This window comes from Rhipicephalus microplus, unplaced genomic scaffold (genome assembly GCF_043290135.1).
Source record: "Rhipicephalus microplus isolate Deutch F79 unplaced genomic scaffold, USDA_Rmic scaffold_12, whole genome shotgun sequence".
Lineage (NCBI taxonomy): Eukaryota > Metazoa > Arthropoda > Arachnida > Ixodida > Ixodidae > Rhipicephalus > Rhipicephalus microplus.
In genome coordinates, this window is record NW_027464585.1 from 7052303 (window position 1) to 7068541 (window position 16239).

Genomic DNA, 16239 nt, shown 5'->3' on the forward strand with positions numbered 1-16239 from the left:
GCGTGCCTATTCCAAAATGATTATGCGCGTGTGCAATCGAAAACGAGTATGCGTGTGCGCATTCAAAAACGAGTATGCGCGTGCGCATTCCAAAACGAGTATGCGCGTGCCTATTTCGAAACGAGTATGCACGTGTGCATTCAAAAACGAGTATGCGCGAGTGCTTTCAAAAACGAGTATGCGCGTGCGCATTCAAAAACTAGTATGCGCGTGCGCATTCCAAAACGAGTATGCGCGTGCGTATTCCGAAACATAGTATGCGCGTGTGCATTCAAAAACGAGTATGCGTGTGCGCATTCAAAAAGGAGTATACGCGTGCGCAATCAAAAACGAGTACGCATGTGCCTGTTCAAAAACGCATACGCGCGTGTGCATTCAAAAACGAGTATGCACGTGCCTATTCCAAAACGAGTATGTGCGTGTGCATTCAAATACGAGTATGCGCGTGCGCATTCATAACGAGTATACGCGTGCGCATTCAAAAACGAGTATGCGTGTGCCTGTTCAAAAACGCGTATGCGCATGCGCATTCAAAAACGAGTATGCACGTGCCTATTCCAAAACGAGTACGCGCGTGTGCATTCAAATACGAGTATGCGTGTGCGCGTTAAAAAACGAGTATGCGCGTGCTTATTCCAAAACGAGTATGTGCATGTGCATTCAAAAACGAGTATGCGCATGCGCATTCTAAACGAGTATACGCGTGCTTATTCCAAAACGAGTATGCGCATGTGCATTCAAAAACGAGTATGCGCATGCGCATTCAAAACGAGTATACGCGTGCGCATTCAAAAACGAGTAGGCATGTGCCTGTTTAAAAACGCGTATGCGCGTGCGCAATCAAAAACGAGTATGCACGTGCCTATTCCAAAACGAGTATACGCGTGTGCGTTCAAATACGAGTATGCGTGTGCGCATTCAAAAACGAGTATGCGCGTGCGCATTCCAAAACGAGTATGCGCGTGCCTATTTCGAAATGAGTATGCGCGTGTGCATTCAAAAACTAGTATACGCGTGCGCATTCAAAAACGAGTATGCGCGTGTGCATTCAAAAACGAGTATGCGTGTGCGCATTCAAAAACGAGTATACGCGTGCGCAATCAAAAATGAGTACGCATGTGCCTGTTCAAAAACGCATACGCGCGTGTGCATTCAAAAACGAGTATGCACGTGTATTCCAAAACGAGTATGTGCGTGTGCATTCAAATACGAGTATGCGCGTGCGCATTCATAACGAGTATACGCGTGCGCATTCAAAAACGAGTACGCGTGTGCCTGTTCAAAAACGCGTATGCGCGTGCGCATTCAAAACGAGTATGCAGGTGCCCATTCCAAAACGAGTACGCGCGTGTGCATTCAAATACGACAATGCGTGTGCGCATTCAAAAACGAGTATGCGCTTGCCTATTCCAAAACGAGTATGCCCGTGTGCAATCAAAAACGAGTATGTGCGTGCGCATTCAAAAACGAGTACGCGCGTGCCTATTCAAAAACGAGTATGCGCGTGTGCATTCAAAAACGAGTATGCGCGTGCGCATTCAAAACGAGTATGCGTGTGCGCATTCAAAAACGAGTACGCACCTACCTATTCCAAAACGAGTATGCGCGTGTGCATTCAAATACGAGTATGCGTGTGCGCAATAAAAAACGAGTATGCGCGTGCCTATTCCAAAACGAGTATGTGCGGGTGCATTCAAAAACGAGTATGCGCGTGCGCATTCAATACGAGTATACGCGTGCGCATTCAAAAACGAGTACGCGTGTGCCTGTTCAAAAACGCGTATGCGCGTGCGCATTCAAGACGAGTATGCACGTGCCCATTCCAAAACGAGTACGTGCGTGTGCATTCAAATACGACTATGCGTGTGCGCCTTCAAAAACGAGTATGCGCGTGCCTATTCCAAAACGAGTATGCGCGTGTGCAATCAAAAACGAGTATGCGCATGCGCATTCAAAAACGAGTACGCGCGTGCCTATTCAAAAACGAGTATGCGCGTGTGCATTCAAAAACGAGTATGCGTGTGTGCGTTCAAAAACGAGTATGTGCGTGCTTATTCTAAAACGAGTATGCGCGTGCGCATTCAAAAACGAGTATGCACGTGCCTATTCCGAAACGAGTATACGCGTGTGCATTAAAAAACGAGTACGCACTTGCAGTTTCAAAAACGAGTATGTGCGTGCGCATTCCAAAACGAGTATGTGCGTGCCTATTCCGAAACGTGTATGCACGTGTGCATTCACAACGAGTAAACGCATGCGCATTCAAAAACGAGTACGCGTGTGCATGTTCAGAAACGCGTATGCGCATGCGCCTTCAAAAACGAGTACGCACATGCCTATTCCAAAACGAGTATGCGCGTGTGCATTCAAAAACGAGTATGCATGTGCACGTTCAAAAACGAGTATGCCCGTGCTTATTCCTAAACGAGTATGCGCATGTGCATTCAAAAACGAGTATGCGTGTGCGCATTCAAAACGAGTATACGCGTGCGCATCAAAAACGAGTACGCGTGTGCCTGTTCAAAATCGCGTATGCGCGTGCGCATTAAAAACGAGTATGCACGTGCCTATTCCAAAACGAGTATACGCGTGTGCATTCGAATACGAGTATGCGTGTGCGCATTCAAAAACGAGTATGCGCGTGCCTATTCCAAAACAAGTATGCGCGTGTGAATTCACAAACGAGTACGCGCGTGCGCATTCAAAAACGAGTATGCGCGTGCGCATTCCAAATTGAGTATGCGCGTGCGTATTCCGAAACGAGTATGCGCATGTGCATTCAAAAACGAGTATGCGCATGCGCATTCAAAACGAGTATACGCGTGCACATTAAAAAACGAGTAGGCGTGTGCCTGTTTATAAACACGTATGCGCGTGCGCAATCAAAAACGAATATGCACGTGCCTATTCCAAAACGAGTATACGCGTGTGCATTCAAATAGGAGTATGCGTGTGCGCATTCCAAAACGAGTATGCGAGTGTGCATTCAAAAACAAGTATGCGTGTGCGCGTTAAAAAACGAGTATGCGCGTGCCTATTGAAAAACGAGTATGCGCGTGTGCATTCAAAAACGAGTATGCGTGTGCGCTTTCAAAAACGAGTATGCGCGTGCTTATTCCAAAACGAGTATGCGCGTATGCATTCAAAAACGAGTATGTGCATGCGCATTCAAAACGAGTATACGCGTGCGCATTCAAAAACGAGTAGGCATGTGCCTGTTTAAAAACGCGTATGCGCGTGCGCAATCAAAAACGAGTATGCACGTGCCTATTCCAAAACGAGTATGCGCGTGTGCATTCAAATACGAGTAGGCGTGTGCGCATTCAAAAACGAGTATGCGCGTGCGCATTCCAAAAAGAGTATGCGCGTGCCTATTTCGAAACGAGTATGCGCGTGTGCATTCAAAAACGAGTATGCGTGTGCGCGTTCAAAAACGAGTATGCGCGTGCTTATTCCAAAACGAGTATGCGCATGTGCATTCAAAAACGAGTATGCGCATGCGCATTCAAAACGAGTATACCCGTGCGCATTCAAAAACGAGTAGGCGTGTGCCTGTTTAAAAACGCGTATGCGCGTGCGCAATCAAAAACGAATATGCACGTGCCTATTCCAAAACGAGTATACGCGTGTGCATTCAAATACGAGTATGCGTGTGCGCAATCAAAAACGAGTACGCACGTGCCTATTCCAAAACGAGTGTACGCGTGTGCATTCGAATACGAGTATGCGTGTGCGCATTCAAAAACGAGTATGCGCGTGCCTATTCCAAAACAAGTATGCGCGTGTGAATTCAAAAACGAGTACGCGCGTGCGCATTCAAAAACGAGTATGCGCGTGCGCATTCCAAATTGAGTATGCGCGTGCGTATTCCGAAACGAGTATGCGCATGTGCATTCAAAAACGAGTATGCTCATGCGCATTCAAAACGAGTATACGCGTGCACATTAAAAAACGAGTAGGCGTGTGCCTGTTTATAAACGCGTATGCGCGTGCGCAATCAAAAACGAATATGCACGTGCCTATTCCAAAACGAGTATACGCGTGTGCATTCAAATACGAGTATGCGTGTGCGCATTCAAAAACGAGTATGCGCGTGTGCATTCAAAAACGAGTATGCGTGTGCCTATTCCAAAACGAGTATGCGAGTGTGCATTCAAAAACGAGTATGCGTGTGCGCGTTAAAAAACGAGTATGCGCGTGCCTATTGAAAAACGAGTATGCGCGTGTGCATTCAAAAACGAGTATGCGTGTGCGCGTTCAAAAACGAGTATGCGCGTGCTTATTCCAAAACGAGTATGCGCGTGTGCATTAAAAAACGAGTATGCGCATGCGCATTCAAAACGAGTATACGCGTGCGCATTCAAAAACGAGTAGGCGTGTGCCTGTTTAAAAACGCGTATGCGCGTGCGCAATCAAAAACGAGTATGCACGTGCCTATTCCAAAACGAGTATGCGCGTGTGCATTCAAATACGAGTAGGCGTGTGCGCATTCAAAAACGAGTATGCGCGTGCGCATTCCAAAAAGAGTATGCGCGTGCCTATTTCGAAACGAGTATGCGCGTGTGCATTCAAAAACGAGTATGCGTGTGCGCGTTCAAAAACGAGTATGCGCGTGCTTATTCCAAAACGAGTATGCGCATGTGCATTCAAAAACGAGTATGCGCATGCGCAATCAAAACGAGTATACCCGTGCGCATTCAAAAACGAGTAGGCGTGTGCCTGTTTAAAAACGCGTATGCGCGTGCGCAATCAAAAACGAATATGCACGTGCCTATTCCAAAACGAGTATACGCGTGTGCATTCAAATACGAGTATGCGTGTGCGCAATCAAAAACGAGTACGCACGTGCCTATTCCAAAACGAGTATGCGCGTGTGCAATCAAAAACGAGTATGTGCGTGCGCATTCAAAAACGAGTACGCGCGTGCCTATTCAAAAACGAGTATGCGCGTGTGCATTCAAAAACGAGTATGCGCGTGCGCATTCAAAACGAGTATGCGTGTGCGCATTCAAAAACGAGTACGCACCTACCTATTCCAAAACGAGTATGCGCGTGTGCATTCAAATACGAGTATGCGTGTGCGCAATCAAAAACGAGTACGCATGTGCCTGTTCAAAAACGCATACGCGCGTGTGCATTCAAAAACGAGTATGCACGTGCCTATTCCAAAATGAGTATGTGCGTGTGCATTCAAATACGAGTATGCGCGTGCGCATTCATAACGAGTATACGCGTGCGCATTCAAAAACGAGTACGCGTGTGCCTGTTCAAAAACGCGTATGTGCGTGCGCATTCAAAACGAGTATGCACGTGCCCATTCCAAAACGAGTACGCGCGTGTGCATTCAAATACGACTATGCATGTGCGCCTTCAAAAACGAGTATGCGCGTGCCTATTCCAAAACGAGTATGCGCGTGTCCAATCAAAAACGAGTATGCGCGTGCGCATTCAAAAACGAGTACGCGCGTGCCTATTCAAAAACGAGTATGCGCGTGTGCATTCAAAAACGAGTATGCGTGTGTGCGTTCAAAAACGAGTATGCGCGTGCTTATTCTAAAACGAGTATGCGCGTGCGCAATCAAAAACGAGTATGCATGTGCCTATTCCAAAACGAGTACGCGCGTGTGCATTCAAATACGAGTATGCGTGTGCGCATTCAAAAACGAGTATGCGCGTGCCTATTCCAAAATGATTATGCGCGTGTGCAATCGAAAACGAGTATGCGTGTGCGCATTCAAAAACGAGTATGCGCGTGCGCATTCCAAAACGAGTATGCGCGTGCCTATTTCGAAACGAGTATGCACGTGTGCATTCAAAAACGAGTATGCGCGAGTGCTTTCAAAAACGAGTATGCGCGTGCGCATTCAAAAACTAGTATGCGCGTGCGCATTCCAAAACGAGTATGCGCGTGCGTATTCCGAAACATAGTATGCGCGTGTGCATTCAAAAACGAGTATGCGTGTGCGCATTCAAAAAGGAGTATACGCGTGCGCAATCAAAAACGAGTACGCATGTGCCTGTTCAAAAACGCATACGCGCGTGTGCATTCAAAAACGAGTATGCACGTGCCTATTCCAAAACGAGTATGTGCGTGTGCATTCAAATACGAGTATGCGCGTGCGCATTCATAACGAGTATACGCGTGCGCATTCAAAAACGAGTATGCGTGTGCCTGTTCAAAAACGCGTATGCGCATGCGCATTCAAAAACGAGTATGCACGTGCCTATTCCAAAACGAGTACGCGCGTGTGCATTCAAATACGAGTATGCGTGTGCGCGTTAAAAAACGAGTATGCGCGTGCTTATTCCAAAACGAGTATGTGCATGTGCATTCAAAAACGAGTATGCGCATGCGCATTCTAAACGAGTATACGCGTGCTTATTCCAAAACGAGTATGCGCATGTGCATTCAAAAACGAGTATGCGCATGCGCATTCAAAACGAGTATACGCGTGCGCATTCAAAAACGAGTAGGCATGTGCCTGTTTAAAAACGCGTATGCGCGTGCGCAATCAAAAACGAGTATGCACGTGCCTATTCCAAAACGAGTATACGCGTGTGCGTTCAAATACGAGTATGCGTGTGCGCATTCAAAAACGAGTATGCGCGTGCGCATTCCAAAACGAGTATGCGCGTGCCTATTTCGAAATGAGTATGCGCGTGTGCATTCAAAAACTAGTATACGCGTGCGCATTCAAAAACGAGTATGCGCGTGTGCATTCAAAAACGAGTATGCGTGTGCGCATTCAAAAACGAGTATACGCGTGCGCAATCAAAAATGAGTACGCATGTGCCTGTTCAAAAACGCATACGCGCGTGTGCATTCAAAAACGAGTATGCACGTGTATTCCAAAACGAGTATGTGCGTGTGCATTCAAATACGAGTATGCGCGTGCGCATTCATAACGAGTATACGCATGCGCATTCAAAAACGAGTACGCGTGTGCCTGTTCAAAAACGCGTATGCGCGTGCGCGTTCAAAACGAGTATGCAGGTGCCCATTCCAAAACGAGTACGCGCGTGTGCATTCAAATACGACAATGCGTGTGCGCATTCAAAAACGAGTATGCGCTTGCCTATTCCAAAACGAGTATGCCCGTGTGCAATCAAAAACGAGTATGTGCGTGCGCATTCAAAAACGAGTACGCGCGTGCCTATTCAAAAACGAGTATGCGCGTGTGCATTCAAAAACGAGTATGCGCGTGCGCATTCAAAACGAGTATGCGTGTGCGCATTCAAAAACGAGTACGCACCTACCTATTCCAAAACGAGTATGCGCGTGTGCATTCAAATACGAGTATGCGTGTGCGCAATAAAAAACGAGTATGCGCGTGCCTATTCCAAAACGAGTATGTGCGGGTGCATTCAAAAACGAGTATGCGCGTGCGCATTCAATACGAGTATACGCGTGCGCATTCAAAAACGAGTACGCGTGTGCCTGTTCAAAAACGCGTATGCGCGTGCGCATTCAAGACGAGTATGCACGTGCCCATTCCAAAACGAGTACGTGCGTGTGCATTCAAATACGACTATGCGTGTGCGCCTTCAAAAACGAGTATGCGCGTGCCTATTCCAAAACGAGTATGCGCGTGTGCAATCAAAAACGAGTATGCGCATGCGCATTCAAAAACGAGTACGCGCGTGCCTATTCAAAAACGAGTATGCGCGTGTGCATTCAAAAACGAGTATGCGTGTGTGCGTTCAAAAACGAGTATGTGCGTGCTTATTCTAAAACGAGTATGCGCGTGCGCATTCAAAAACGAGTATGCATGTGCCTATTCCAAAACGAGTACGCGCGTGTGCATTCAAATACGAGTATGCGTGTGCGCATTCAAAAACGAGTATGCACGTGCCTATTCCAAAATGATTATGCGCGTGTGCAATCGAAAACGAGTATGCGTGTGCACATTCAGAAACGAGTATGCGCGTGCGCATTCCAAAACGAGTATGCGCGTGCCTATCTCGAAACGAGTATGCACGTGTGCATTCAAAAACGAGTATGCGCGTGTGCTTTCAAAAACGAGTATGCGCGTGCCTATTCGAAAACGAGTATGCGCGTGTGCATTCAAAAACTAGTATGCGCGTGCGCATTCCAAAACGAGTATGCGCGTGCGTATTCCGAAACATAGTATGCGCGTGTCCATTCAAAAACGAGTATCCGTGTGCGCATTCAAAAACGAGTATACGCGTGCGCAATCAAAAAGGAGTACGCATGTGCCTGTTCAAAAACGCATACGCGCGTGTGCATTCAAAAACGAGTATGCACGTGCCTATTCCAAAACGAGTATGTGCGTGTGCATTCAAATACGAGTATGCGCGTGCGCATTCATAACGAGTATACGCGTGCGCATTCAAAAACGAGTATGCGTGTGCATGTTCAAAAACGCGTATGCGCATGCGCATTCAAAAACGAGTATGCACGTGCCTATTCCAAAACGAGTACGCGCGTGTGCATTCAAATACGAGTATGCGTGTGCGCATTCAAAAACGAGTATGCGCGTGCCTATTCCAAAACGAGTATGCGCGTGTGCAATCAAAAACGAGTAGGCGCGTGCGCATTCAAAAACGAGTACGCGCGTGCCTATTCAAAAACGAGTATGCGCGTGTGCATTCAAAAAAGAGTATGCACGTGCCTATTCCAAAATGAGTATGTGCGTGTGCATTCAAATACGAGTATGCGCGTGCGCATTCATAACGAGTATACGCGTGCGCATTCAAAAACGAGTACGCGTGTGCCTGTTCAAAAACGCGTATGTGCGTGCGCATTCAAAACGAGTATGCACGTGCCCATTCCAAAACGAGTACGCGCGTGTGCATTCAAATACGACTATGCATGTGCGCCTTCAAAAACGAGTATGCGCGTGCCTATTCCAAAACGAGTATGCGCGTGTCCAATCAAAAACGAGTATGCGCGTGCGCATTCAAAAACGAGTACGCGCGTGCCTATTCAAAAACGAGTATGCGCGTGTGCATTCAAAATCGAGTATGCGTGTGTGCGTTCAAAAACGAGTATGCGCGTGCTTATTCTAAAACGAGTATGCGCTTGCGCAATCAAAAACGAGTATGCATGTGCCTATTTCAAAACGAGTACGCGCGTGTGCATTCAAATACGAGTATGCGTGTGCGCATTCAAAAACGAGTATGCGCGTGCCTATTCCAAAATGATTATGCGCGTGTGCAATCGAAAACGAGTATGCGTGGGCGCATTCAAAAACGAGTATGCGCGTGCGCATTCCGAAACGAATATGCGCGTGCCTATTTCGAAACGAGTATGCGCGTGTGCATTCAAAAACGAGTATGCGCGAGTGCTTTCAAAAACGAGTATGCGCGTGCGCATTCAAAAACTAGTATGCGCGTGCGCATTCCAAAACGAGTATGCGCGTGCGTATTCCGAAACATAGTATGCGCGTGTGCATTCAAAAACGAGTATGCGTGTGCGCATTCAAAAAGGAGTATACGCGTGCGCAATCAAAAACGAGTACGCATGTGCCTGTTCAAAAACGCATACGCGCGTGTGCATTCAAAAACGAGTATGCACGTGCCTATTCCAAAACGAGTATGTGCGTGTGCATTCAAATACGAGTATGCGCGTGCGCATTCATAACGAGTATACGCGTGCGCATTCAAAAACGAGCATGCGTGTGCCTGTTCAAAAACGCGTATGCGCATGCGCATTCAAAAACGAGTATGCACGTGCCTATTCCAAAACGAGTACGCGCGTGTGCATTCAAATACGAGTATGCGTGTGCGCGTTAAAAAACGAGTATGCGCGTGCTTATTCCAAAACGAGTATGTGCATGTGCATTCAAAAACGAGTATGCGCATGCGCATTCAAAACGAGTATACGCGTGCTTATTCCAAAACGAGTATGCGCATGTGCATTCAAAAACGAGTATGCGCATGCGCATTCAAAACGAGTATACGCGTGCGCATTCAAAAACGAGTAGGCATGTGCCTGTTTAAAAACGCGTATGCGCGTGCGCAATCAAAAACGAGTATGCACGTGCCTATTCCAAAACGAGTATACGCGTGTGCGTTCAAATACGAGTATGCGTGTGCGCATTCAAAAACGAGTATGCGCGTGCGCATTCCAAAACGAGTATGCGCGTGCCTATTTCGAAATGAGTATGCGCGTGTGCATTCAAAAACGAGTATACGCGTGCGCATTCAAAAACGAGTATGCGCGTGTGCATTCAAAAACGAGTATGCGTGTGCGCATTCAAAAACGAGTATACGCGTGCGCAATCAAAAATAAGTACGCATGTGCCTGTTCAAAAACGCATACGCGCGTGTGCATTCAAAAACGAGTATGCACGTGTATTCCAAAACGAGTATGTGCGTGTGCATTCAAATACGAGTATGCGCGTGCGCATTCATAACGAGTATACGCGTGCGCATTCAAAAACGAGTACGCGTGTGCCTGTTCAAAAACGCGTATGCGCGTGCGCATTCAAAACGAGTATGCAGGTGCCCATTCCAAAACGAGTACGCGCGTGTGCATTCAAATACGACAATGCGTGTGCGCATTCAAAAACGAGTATGCGCGTGCCTATTCCAAAACGAGTATGCCCGTGTGCAATCAAAAACGAGTATGTGCGTGCGCATTCAAAAACGAGTACGCGCGTGCCTATTCAAAAACGAGTATGCGCGTGTGCATTCAAAAACGAGTATGCGCGTGCGCATTCAAAACGAGTATGCGTGTGCGCATTCAAAAACGAGTACGCACCTACCTATTCCAAAACGAGTATGCGCGTGTGCATTCAAATACGAGTATGCGTGTGCGCAATAAAAAACGAGTATACGCGTGCGCATTCAAAAACGAGTACGCGTGTGCCTGTTCAAAAACGCGTATGCGCGTGCGCATTCAAAACGAGTATGCAGGTGCCCATTCCAAAACGAGTACGCGCGTGTGCATTCAAATACGACAATGCGTGTGCGCATTCAAAAACGAGTATGCGCGTGCCTATTCCAAAACGAGTATGCGCGTGTGCAATCAAAAACGAGTATGCGCATGCGCATTCAAAAACGAGTACGCGCGTGCCTATTCAAAAACGAGTATGCGCGTGTGCATTCAAAAACGAGTATGCGTGTGTGCGTTCAAAAACGAGTATGCGCGTGCTTATTCTAAAACGAGTATGCGCGTGCGCATTCAAAAACGAGTATGCATGTGCCTATTCCAAAACGAGTACGCGCGTGTGCATTCAAATACAAGTATGCGTGTGCGCATTCAAAAACGAGTATGCACGTGCGCATTCAAAAACGAGTATGCGCGTGTGCATTCAAAAACGAGTATGCGTGTGCGCATTCAAAAACGAGTATACGCGTGCGCAATCAAAAATGAGTACGCATGTGCCTGTTCAAAAACGCATACGCGCGTGTGCATTCAAAAACGAGTATGCACGTGTATTCCAAAACGAGTATGTGCGTGTGCATTCAAATACGAGTATGCGCGTGCGCATTCATAACGAGTATACGCGTGCGCATTCAAAAACGAGTACGCGTGTGCCTGTTCAAAAACGCGTATGCGCGTGCGCATTCAAAACGAGTATGCAGGTGCCCATTCCAAAACGAGTACGCGCGTGTGCATTCAAATACGACAATGCGTGTGCGCATTCAAAAACGAGTATGCGCGTGCCTATTCCAAAACGAGTATGCGCGTGTGCAATCAAAAACGAGTATGCGCATGCGCATTCAAAAACGAGTACGCGCGTGCCTATTCAAAAACGAGTATGCGCGTGTGCATTCAAAAACGAGTATGCGTGTGTGCGTTCAAAAACGAGTATGCGCGTGCTTATTCTAAAACGAGTATGCGCGTGCGCATTCAAAAACGAGTATGCATGTGCCTATTCCAAAACGAGTACGCGCGTGTGCATTCAAATACGAGTATGCGTGTGCGCATTCAAAAACGAGTATGCACGTGCCTATTCCAAAATGATTATGCGCGTGTGCAATCGAAAACGAGTATGCGTGTGCACATTCAGAAACGAGTATGCGCGTGCGCATTCCAAAACGAGTATGCGCGTGCCTATCTCGAAACGAGTATGCACGTGTGCATTCAAAAACGAGTATGCGCGTGTGCTTTCAAAAACGAGTATGCGCGTGCCTATTCGAAAACGAGTATGCGCGTGTGCATTCAAAAACTAGTATGCGCGTGCGCATTCCAAAACGAGTATGCGCGTGCGTATTCCGAAACATAGTATGCGCGTGTCCATTCAAAAACGAGTATCCGTGTGCGCACTCAAAAACGAGTATACGCGTGCGCAATCAAAAAGGAGTACGCATGTGCCTGTTCAAAAACGCATACGCGCGTGTGCATTCAAAAACGAGTATGCACGTGCCAATTCCAAAACGAGTATGCGCATGCGCATTCAAAACGAGTATACGCGTGCGCATTAAAAAACGAGTAGGCGTGTGCCTGTTTAGAAACGCGTTTGCGCGTGCGCATTCAAAAACGAGTACGCGCGTGCCTATTCCAAAACGAGTATACGCGTGTGCATTCAAATACGAGTATGCGCGTGCGCATTCCAAAACGAGTATGCGCGTGCCTATTTCGAAACGAGTATGCGCGTGTGCATTCAAAAACGAGTATACGCGTGCGCAATCAAAAACGAGTATGCGTGTGCCTATTCCAAAACGAGTATGCGAGTGTGCATTCAAAAACGAGTATGCGTGTGCGCGTTAAAAAACGAGCATGCGCGTGCTTATTACAAAACGAGTATGCGCATGTGCATTCAAAAACGAGTATGCGCATGCGCATTCAAAAAGAGTATACGCGTGCTTATTCCAAAACGAGTATGCACATGTGCATTCAAAAACGAGTATGCGCATGCGCATTCAAAACGAGTATACGCGTGCGCATTCAAAAACGAGTAGGCGTGTGCCTGTTTAAAAACGCGTATGCGCGTGCGCAATCAAAAACGAGTATGCACGTGCCTATTCCAAAACGAGTATACGCGTGTGCATTCAAATGCGAGTATGCGCGTGCGCATTCCAAAACAAGTATGCGCGTGCGCATTCCAAAACGAGTATGCGCATGCCTATTTCGAAACGAGTATGCGCGTGTGCATTCAAAAACGAGTATACACGTGCGCATTCAAAAACGAGTATGTGCGTGCCTATTCCAAAACGAGCATGCGAGTGTGCAATCAAAAACGAGTACGCGCGTGCGCATTCAAAAACGAGTACGCGCGTGCCTATTCAAAAACGAGTATGCGCGTGTGCATTCAAAAACGAGTATGCCTGTGCGCGTTCAAAAACGAGTATACGCGTGCTTATTCCAAAACGAGTATGCGCATGTGCATTCAAAAACGAGTATGCGCATGCGCATTCAAAACGAGTATACGCGTGCGCATTCAAAAACGAGTAGGCGTGTGCGCATTCAAAAACGAGTATGCGCGTGCGCATTCCAAAAAGAGTATGCGCGTGCCTATTTCGAAACGAGTATGCGCGTGTGCATTCAAAAACGAGTATGCGTGTGCGCGTTCAAAAACGAGTATGCGCGTGCTTATTCCAAAACGAGTATGCGCATGTGCATTAAAATACGAGTATGCGTGTGCGCATTCAAAAACGAGTATGCGCGTGCGCATTCCAAAAAGAGTGTGCGCGTGCCTATTTCGAAACGAGTATGCGCGTGTGCATTCAAAAACGAGTATAAGCGTGCGCAATCAAAAACGAGTATGCGTGTGCCTATTCAAAAACGAGTATGCCCGTGCGCATTCCAAAACGAGTATGCGCGTGTGCATTCAAAAACAAGTATGCTCGTGTATAATTCAAAACGAGTATGCGCGTGCGCATTAAAAAACGAGTACGCACTGGCAGTTTCAAAAACGAGTATGTGCGTGCGCATTCCAAAACGAGTATGTGCGTGCCTAATCCGAAACGTGTATGCGCGTGTGCATTCAAAAACGAGTATGCGCGTGTGCTTTCAAAAACGAGTATGCGCGTGCCTATTCGAAAACGAGTATGCGGGTGTGCATTCAAAAACTAGTATGCGCGTGCGCATTCCAAAACGAGTATGCGCGTGCGTATTCCGAAACATAGTATGCGCGTGTGCATTCAAAAACGAGTATGCGTGTGCGCATTCAAAAACGAGTATACGCGTGCGCAATCAAAAACGAGTACGCATGTGCCTGTTCAAAAACGCCTACGCGCGTGTGCATTCAAAAACGAGTATGCACGTGCCTATTCCAAAACGAGTATGCGCGTGTGCATTCAAAAACGAGTATGCGCGTGCGCATTCAAAAACGAGTACGCGCGTGCCCATTCAAAAACGAGTATTCGCGTGTGCATTCAAAAACGAGTATGCGCGTGCGCAATCAAAAACGAGTACGCGCGTGCCTATTCAAATATGAGTATGCACGTGCTTATTGCAAAACGAGTATGCGCGTGCGCAATCAAATACGAGTATGCGTGTGCGCATTCAAAAACGAGTATGCGCGTGCCTATCCAAAAACCAGTATGCGCGTGTGCATTCAAAAACAATTATGCGCGTGCGCATTCAAAATCGAGTACGCGCATGCCTATTCAAAAACGAGTATGCGCGTGTGCATTCAAAAACGAGTATGCGCGAGCCTATTCCAAAACGAGTATGCGCGTGTGCATTAAAAACGAGTATGCGTGTGCGCATTCAAAAACGAATATGCGCGAGCCTATTCCAAAACGAGTATGCGCGTGTGCATTAAAAACGAGTATGCGCGTGCGCATTCATAACGAGTATATGCGTGCGCATTCAAAAACGAGTATGCGTGTGCCTGTTCAAAAACGCGTATGCGCGTCCGCATTCAAAAACGAGTATGCACGTGCCTATTCCAAAACGAGTACGCGCGTGTGCATTCAAATACGGGTATGCGTGTGCGCATTCAAAAACGAGTATGCGCGTGCCTATTCCAAAACGAGTATGCGCGTGTGCAATCAAAAACGAGTACGCGCGTGCGCATTCAAAAACGAGTACGCGCGTGCCTATTCCAAAACGAGTATACGCGTGTGCATTCAAATACGAGTATGCGTGTGCGCATTCCAAAACGAGTATGCGCGTGCGCATTCCAAAACGAGTATGCGCGTGCCTATTTCGAAACGAGTATGCGCGTGTGCATTCAAAAACGAGTATACGCGTGCGCAATCAAAAAACGAGTATGCGTGTGCCTATTCCAAAACGAGTATGCGAGTGTGCATTCAAAAACGAGTATGCGTGTGCGCGTTAAAAAACGAGTATGCGCGTGCTTATTCCAAAACGAGTATGCGCATGTGCGTTCAAAAACGAGTATGCGCATGCGCATTCAAAACGAGTATACGCGTGCTTATTCCAAAACGAGTATGCGCATGTGCATTCAAAAACGAGTATGCGCATGCGCATTCAAAACGAGTATACGCGTGCGCATTCAAAAACAAGTAGCCGTGTGCCTGTTTAAAAACGCGTATGCGCGTGCACAATCAAAAACGAGTATGCACGTGCCTATTCCAAAACGAGTATACGCGTGTGCATTCAAATACGAGTTTGCGTGTGCGCATTCCAAAACGAGTATGCGCGTGCGCATTCCAAAACGAGTATGCGCGTGCCTATTTCGAAACGAGTATGCGCATGTGCATTCAAAAACGAGTATACGCGTGCACATTCAAAAACTATTATGCGCGTGCCTATTCCAAAACGAGTATGCGAGTGTGCAATCAAAAACGAGTACGCGCGTGCGCATTCAAAAACGAGTACGCGCGTGCCTATTCAAAAACGAGTATGCGCGTGTGCATTCAAAAACGAGTATGCGTGTGCGCGTTCAAAAACGAGTATACGCGTGCTTATTCCAAAACGAGTATGCGCATGTGCATTCAAAAACGAGTATGCGCATGCGCATTCAAAACGAGTATACGCGTGCGCATTCAAAAACGAGTAGGCGTGTGCGCATTCAAAAACGAGTATGCGCGTGCGCATTCCAAAAAGAGTATGCGCGTGCCTATTTCGAAACGAGTATGCGCGTGTGCATTCAAAAACGAGTATGCGTGTGCGCGTTCAAAAACGAGTATGCGCGTGCTTATTCCAAAACGAGTATGCGCATGTGCATTCAAAAACGAGTATGCGCATGCGCATTCAAAACGAGTATACGCGTGCGCATTCAAAAACGAGTAGGCGTGTGCCTGTTTAAAAACGCGTATGCGCGTGCGCAATCAAAAACGAGTATGCACGTGCCTATTCCAAAACGAGTATACGCGTGTGCATTAAAATACGAGTATGCGTGTGCGCATTCAAAA